The sequence below is a fragment of the Sminthopsis crassicaudata genome, chromosome 3 (genome assembly GCF_048593235.1).
Source record: "Sminthopsis crassicaudata isolate SCR6 chromosome 3, ASM4859323v1, whole genome shotgun sequence".
In the NCBI taxonomy this organism is placed as follows: Eukaryota; Metazoa; Chordata; class Mammalia; order Dasyuromorphia; family Dasyuridae; genus Sminthopsis; species Sminthopsis crassicaudata.
Window position 1 is genome coordinate 92,878,137 of NC_133619.1, and position 8,776 is coordinate 92,886,912.

Below are 8,776 nucleotides of genomic sequence, written 5' to 3' on the forward strand. Positions count from 1 at the left end.
TTCATCATTACTGCTGGAATGAGTTCATCATTACTGCTGCAGTACATATTTGAAAAAAGCCATTTTATATTAATTACCATGCTGGGGACACAAAATTAAAGATTCTATATAACAGCTGAATCAAAACTTTTAAGAAGTTTTAAAAGTTTAGGAAAATTTTTAAATGCAGTTATAGCAAAAAATAGATGCAAAATGTATCTTATTCAACTCAAAATCATTGATCCTTTAGGTCTCCAGAAAGAGCTCTATATACACTTTGTTTTAATCCATATTAAAAGTTTATAAACACTATTGGTTTCCAGAAAACAAGCCAATATGTCACTATAACTCTGCAAGAGTAGAACATGAGTATGATGAATTAATACCCATCCCTTTTAACATAACTGAACATTACTGCTAGAACCCTGCTTAGTGACAAAATATTCTCTTATTTTCATTTACTTGAAATAATGCTGAATTATGACAATTTTTTTCCTCTTGTATAATATAAAAGGGGAGGAGGAGGTAAGAATAAAGTGATAATATAAAACAATGGTATCTCTGATGTTCTAATTCCACCTCCTATTGGCCCAATCTAGAAGTGCCTTCTTTATTAAATAATAGTATTATATTTGAAATGACTGTATTTAGCCGCAATTATTATAACTTTTATTCTATTTAGCTTCATTTTAAGATCAAAATAGGAATTCTAAGACATGACAATGAAAGGAATAAATTGGTTAACAACATTAAGTAAATAAGCCCTATGATTAGACCTCAGCATTTCATTTATTTTTTCTCTGTTAAATTGCTTACCAATGCATATATAACAATAGTCTTGAAAATATTACATTTTTCTTAAATTATCAAAATAGTATGATTGGACTCAATATATGTCTCATAAGCCTCATTAGGAGATTCTATAATGTTCTCAAATTGAAAGAGGTCTGAACAATGTCATTCAAAAATAGCAGAGAATTTTACTTTGTATAATAAAAACATTTTTTAATGAAATTCTTGGCTGGACATACTGCTCAATACTAGTAAACATTTTGAGATGGAATATGGAATATGATGTATTGGAAAAGTGAATTTAATGATTCTTCTGGTTCAAGTTAAACAATTTTTTTCATATTTTACATAATAAATATCATGATCTTTTATTCTGAGAACATTTCATTCATTTATGATTATAATTATGTGATTTGTTATTAAATAGAATAAGTAAAAATCAGTCTGTTTCTCATTTTTTCATTAAGATTACCCTTCAACAAACATGTAGATGATTTTCATAGATATTTTAGAAAGATAATAATGATATATGAGTCATTAATGTTGTATTCTTCACTTTTTCTACATATTAATAATGTTGTTTTTTCTAAAAAAATGTATTTTACCCCTTTTTGTTTATTTTGAAAATCAGTCTTTTAAAATTTTAGTGCTTCCATGTTCACCTCATATGTGTAGACAAGTTCTTCTCTAACATATTTTTTGCTTTAAGTTCCTTTCATATATGATTTGGAAACTAGAACATTAGAGATAAAATTTGATGAATCATTAAAGATGACTGAAAAAGAATTTTTGTAGATTTCTTGACAAAGAGACAATTGGTCAGAGCTTTCTTCGAAATTCCTCTAAATATGTTTAAATAATAACTCAAAACAAATTTTAAAGCATCAGAACCCACAAAAAGAGAGTGTAATGAAATTTTCAAATCCAAGACAATTTAGAAAATCTGTAGAAAAATCTATAGGAAAAGTACAGTGAAGGCTAGTACAAGCTATATCAGCACAGACCTGAACCCCCCCCCCCAAACCAGGAAAAGTCATTGGGGTCTCTGAATAAGTGAAAGTAGTGGTGCTTTCCTTACCTCTCCATTCACAGACACCAAAGATGATTTAGATTAGCAGGAATGGTTGTCCCACAAAGGTTAAAGTGGAGCACAGTCCAGTACAGGCAGCATCAGAACAGCCCTAGTCCCAGCAAACCAGAGACAAGTCTTAGAAGTCTTTGAATAGATAGAGGCTGTTTCCTGAAGTCTCAATACGCAGATGCTAATGGGGTTAAACAATTTGTCTGAAGGAGATTACAAATTGCTAGCACTGAAACATGACTCTGTTGCTTTCCCCATACTCAGATCCAGATCATGATCCTAAATTACAGTACCAGGATGAGAAATACTAACACACTATAACTTGCAAACACAGTAGAGCAAAGGCTGTCCTCACAATTCCAAGGCAGAAAAGAGTACTTGTGCTTTTTCACCAACCAGAACATAAACCAGGAGAGAACTAAACATACCTCTCTTTAGAACATAATGTCTTGAATGAACTAAGAATCTGCATTTCCTCAGAAGTGTGTCTGAAAAAAAAAAAAACAAAAAAAAACCTGCACAAAAACTATTGAAAATTGGAACACTGCACCCTTTACTCTGGAAACAGAGCCCTACTTTAAGAAAGTCAAGTATCAGGCTGGGAAAGTGAACAAACAACAGAAAAAGATTGTGACCATAGAAAGTTACCATGGTGACAAGAAAAATCAAAACACACACTCAGAAGATAATAAAGTCAAAAGGTCTTGCATTCAAAGTATAAATGAAAAATAAGGTCATTGAAGTACATGATGAGATAGAGGAAAAAATTGGGAAGATAAATGAGAGTGATGTAAAAGGAAGATTCTAAGCAAGAGGGTAAAATAGAAATTGAAAAAAAAAAAAAATATATATATATATATATATATCAATCACTCAAAGAGAGATTGCAAAATAAAAATTCCCTGGGATATTAGAGCCAAATTCAAGAACTTTCGGGTCAAGGAAAAAATACTGTAAGCAGCCAGAAGGAAACACTACATATATGCTGGAGCTATAGTCACAATAAAATGTGTTAGCAGTTTTTTTTTTCTTTTTTTTTCAATGGTATACTGGTAAATATTTTTCCCATCTTTTTTATTAATTTTTATAATTATAACATTTTCTTTGATAGTACATATGCATAGGTATTTTTTTTTACAACATTATCCCTTGTACTCCCTTCTGTTCCAAGTTTTTCCCCTCCTTCCCTCCACCCCTTCCCCTAGGTGGCAGGCATTCCCATGCATATTAAATATCTTATAGTATATTCTAGGTACAATATATATGTGCAGAACCGAATTTTGTTGTTGTTGTTGTTGCAAAGGAAGGATTGTATTTGGAAGGTAAATATAATTTGGGAAGAGAAACAAAACAAAACAAACAAACAAACAAAAACAACAACAACAACAACAACAACAACAACAATGTTCTCAGTTTACACTCATTTCCCAGTGTTCCTTTTCTGGGTGTAGCTGATTCTGTCCATCATTGATCAATTGGAATTGGATTAGCTCTTTTATATGTTGAAGATATCCACTTCCATCAGAATACATCCTCATACAGTATCATTGCTGAATTGTATAATGATCCCCTAGTTCTACTCCTTTCACTCAGCATCAGTTGATATAAGTCTCTCCAAGCCTCTCTGTATTGCTCCAGTTTCTAATTCAAAGCATCAGAGGGCTTGGAATATGGTACTCTGAAGAGTAGTGGAGCTAGAATTATACCTAAGAATCATATATTAATTAAAACAGAGTAATCTTTCAGGATAAAATGGGCATTCAATGAAAAAGAGGACTTTCAAGAATTTTCTCATAGCAAGAGCAGAGCTGAATAGAAAAGTTAACTTTCAAATATAAGATTCAAGAAAATTTAATCACAAAAGGAAAATAAATCATCAGGAACTTAATAAGGTTAATTTGTTTTCATTCCCACATGAGAAAATGATATTTATAACTCATAAGAACTTTCTCATTATTAGGGCAGTAAGAAGGAGTATGTTTAAAAAGAAAGCGTAGGCATGAGTTTAATATGAAGGGATAATGTCTAAAACAAAAAAAAATAATAAATTAAAGGGTAAGCAATGAATATACTTGGAAAAAAGGAAAGGGAGAGGTGTGATAGCATTAATTATATGCAATAAAAGAGGAAAGAAAAAGAGTTTATAGTAAAATGGAAGAAAGGGGAGGTAAGAGTGAATCTTATTTTCATTAGAATTAGTTCAAAGGGGAAATAACACACACACACACTCAAGTATAGAATTCTGCCTTAACCTACAAGAAAGTAGGAAGGGAAGGGGATTAAAAAGGGAGGGATGATAAAAGAGAGGGTAAATTGTTAGGGGAATTAGTCAGAAGCAGAACACTTTTGAAGAGAGACAGGGAGAAAACAGAGAAAATAGAATAAAGAGGGGAAGGAGATATATCAATATTAATTATAAAAATAATTTTGAAGCTAGTTTCTCTGAGAAAGGTATTTCTCAGACATATAGGGAACTGAATCAAATTTATGAAAATAAGAACTATTTCCCAATTGATAAATGATAAAAATATATGAAGTTTTCAGATAATGTAATGAAAGCTATTGATAGCTATGTGAAAATAAATGTTCTATCTCACAATTGATTGAAGAAATGCAAATTATTAAAAACAATTTTGAGATGCTTCTGCATACCTATTTGATTGGCTAATATGTTAGAAAAGAAAATTATAAATCTTGGAGGGCATGTGGGGAAATAAGCAAATAATGTATTTTTGGTAGAATTATGAATTCAACCCTTGTATAGGACAATTTGAAATTATGCCTCTCAAAACCATGGATACTCTATGACCTAAGAGTATTACTATTATTACTAATAGTATTTATACTTAATAAATTAATAATAAATAAGTTTTAAAGGAAAATAACCATGTATATTAAAATATTTATATCTCTTTTTTCAGAGGAAATAATTGGAAATTACGGGGATGTTCATTGATTGGAGAATGGCTGAACAAATTTATTGGAAGGCTATAATGTTATAAGAAATGATGAACAGGATGCTCTCAGAAAAATCTGGAGAGACTTCAATGAGCTCATGCAAAGTGAAATGTACTAAGTATATGAAATTGTGAGATGATCACCTGTGAATGACTTAACTATTCTCAATAGTGTAATGATCCAAGACAAAACTGAAGGACTTATGATGAAAAATATTATCCATCACCACAGAAAGAACTGATTTTGTCTGAATACAGATTGAACTGTACTTAAAAAACAAACAAACAAACAAACAAACAAAAAACCTTCACTTTTCTTGAGGTTTTGTTTGCCTGTCTTTATTTTTTGGGGGAAGAGGGGCTATGTTTGCTTTCACACCATGATTTTTATGGAATAGTTTTGTGTGACTTCACAACACCTTCTCAATGGGGAGGGGATGGACAGAAGGAGAAAAGAAAGGAGGGAATCTGGAACTCAAAATATTAAACACAAATGTTTAAAATTGTTTTACATGTAATGGAAAAAATAAAATAATAGTGAAAAAAACAACTTTTTAAGGATCATTTTGACATTTTAATTATCTATTCACTGTCTTTATTTCTTCTATAGAATGATTCTGGTTATTTTTTGTTTGCTTGCTTGTTTTTTGGTAAATTTAACATCTCTTTCAATGTATATGAGTTTTATAATAGTTTTGCACATAACCTCAAACTTATCTTCTGTATTGTATAGAATGGTGGAGGCTTGTATTTGAAATCCCAATTATCCTAAATAGTTGTAATTTTTCATTTCAGAAAGAGATAAAACATCTGCTACATATTATTTTACCACTTCCAAATTTGGCAATATTTTCTTCTTTAAATGATGAAGGTGAATAAAATGGATAATTTTGATTCCATTACATTTAAAAGATTTTGCATTTAAAAATTAATGCAACCAAAATTGGAAATAAAGGAGGAAACTGGGTTGGAGGAAAATTTGCTGGAAGTTTCTCTGTAAAAAAATAAATAAGAGCACCAACCTTGAAGTCAGGAGGAGCTGAATTCTAATCTGGCCTCAGACACTTAACACTTCCTAGCTGTGTGACACTGGGAAGTCACTTATTTCCATTTGCCTCAGCAAATATATATAATTTCTTAAATGTATAGAGAACTTAGCTGAATTTATTTTTTAAAAAATGAGCTAAACCACAATTAATAAGTAGTCAAAGGATATAAACACAGTTTTCAGAAGAAGTGAAAGATATCAACAGTTATATGAGAAATGTTCTAAATCATGTTTGATTAGAAAAATGAAAATTAAAATAAATATTTATCACAGCTCCTTTTGTGATGATAAAGATTTAAAAATTGAGAGGATGTCTATTACTGAGGATGGCTAAACAAATTGTGGCATGATTATGACAAAGCACTACTGTGCTACAAGAAATGATCAGGTGAATAGTATTAGCTGAAGGAAGTAAAATGAGTAGAACTAGAACACTGTTCATAACAATAGCAATATAGTAATGATGATCAGCTTGTAAAAGACTTGGCTACTCTGATCAAAACAATGATCCAAAACCATTGCAAAAGACCCACGATAAAAAATGCATTCTATGTTTTGGGGAGAAGGGGAAGACTGATGAGTTCTGAGTGCATATTTAAGCATGGTATTTAACTTTTGTATACAAATAAAAATTTTGTATAATAAAATCTTTTATTTTCTAATTTGGTGTTCATTTTTATATTTTCTCTAACAAATGATAATGTATATACAAATAGCCAATGTTAAAAGTATGCCATGATGCACAATTAGTTTTACACTTTGTAACATGATTTTTATATTGATACTATTTAGTTTTCTAGTCTTATATAGTGCCTCTTGATCAGTTTTTGAAGAAAATAGTCCTTATGAACCCTTATGTTATTTCTTTGATACACACACATGCAAACACACATAGTTTTATATACATATATGTATATATACATGTGTGTATACACATGAACATATATGCACAATACATATATTGTGTGTATATGGGTAAATGTGTGTATATATTGATATATATTGATATTTCTTTCCCTTGACCTCTTTCTTTTGTTAATCCTGAATCACTTTGTCTTACCATAGCTTTTACCATTTTCCTAAATTCCATTCTTTACATTGGCATCATGTTAAATTGTACATTAATTTTATTTAAAGATACTTGAATTTTTCATATAATTTTTCTACACATTGATTTTATTAAAATTAATATCAATACAAAAAACCAAATTTATATTCTTTTTTGTTTGGATAATTCTCAGTATAAACACTAGAAGATATAATTATTAAGTGTCACATGAAATGATGCTTCCTTTGAGAACACTGAATACCAGTTCTACTGACTAACTCTTTTATGTGCTTGTCCATCAAGCTTAAGCCTATTAGGTCTTTTGGTTTCATTTATTCCAAAGGAATTTAATCACCTTTTATATTTCTAAATTTGTATTTGTAATTTGCAAAAAAAAAAAAATTGTAGGAAAATAAAATAATGGCTGTTTAGGCACATTCCATAGTGCTCTTATGAGGAATTTGATAGCTATCAAATGAAATGAATTTTTAAGAAGTGTTTACCCAATAAAATAACAAAAGTGTAACTTGGTGAACTTCAGTGAAGCCTATTTCATTCACCAATGAATTCTTAACCTAGTATCTCATTAACCATGGGTTCTAAAAAGTTGTGACAATGGAATGGAAATTTTGTCAAACTTCAAAAAACTTCAAGTACAAGTAAAGGGTTATGTCTACCAAATCATCATCAACAGCAGCAGCAGCAGCACATCTATCAACCAGTCAATCCAGCATTTGTTTACTTTAAGGTTTATTAAGCACTTTACACATTAGCAACAATCCTGGAAGTATAGATACCATTTTCCCCCATTATACAGATGGAAAAACAGAGGAAAAGAGATTTAAATCACTTGTCTAGATTTACACAATTAATAAATCATTGAGAATTTAAATCTTTCCAATACCAAACTCAGCCTTTTAACTATTGCACTACCTTTTGAAAATCCTAGGACTGAACTGTTCAATTAGAAATGAATCTCTTAGCTTATATTTGGATTAATTATTACTGAGGTGTCCACATATAAAGGATAATATTTTCAGTGAACTTTCTAAGTAAGTACACAGAGCTTACTTTGTTCACATTCTCTTAATATCATCTATCAAGGAGTCTGAGGGCAGAGTAAAATATAACACCTCACTAGAACTATATCTTTCCCTCATCCTTAATTATCTTCAGATTTCTCAAATACTGAAGTCTGAAAAGGAACCTTATATTCTATGCATAGATTTTAATGGCAATAATTTCTTTAAAAATAATGCCACTATTAGGGTATTCTAGGTTGTGAAGCATAACCTTGAAAATATTGCATTCTCATTCTTTTATTAGTTGTTACAATGTGCTCTGAAACAATAAAACTGCACTGTTTTGTGCAAAATATAAATTCATCATATTATGTTAACTTCTGTCAAAACATTTAACCATTAGTTGGGCTTGTGGCAATAGAGTTGCTATAGGCTATAAATGTAGCAACATCAAGATAATTTCTTATATTTTTCAACTGACTGAGCAGACTGTGGAAATGATGCTAAAGTTTAAAATTAGTAAATAACTAAATTAAATGTGAGAGGTGTTTTCCAAAGATAGTTTTAAATTTTGTTTCTACATTCAGAAGTAAGATAAAGTCCATGAATTGTGTTCTGTCACTTCCAACAACAATGAAGATAAGATGGAAAAATTAATAGGCCAAAAGGAAAAAGTTCAACAAAGTAATTTATTTTGTTTACAGGGAAGATATTCTCTATAAACATAGAGTTCTCTGACTAGAATACTGAGCTTTCAAAGACTTCTTTAAAATACAATTGACAACCTTTGATGATCTTAGATTTTGAGAAATTTCAATTTGGAAACCAATCAGTTAGCAAGAATTTTTT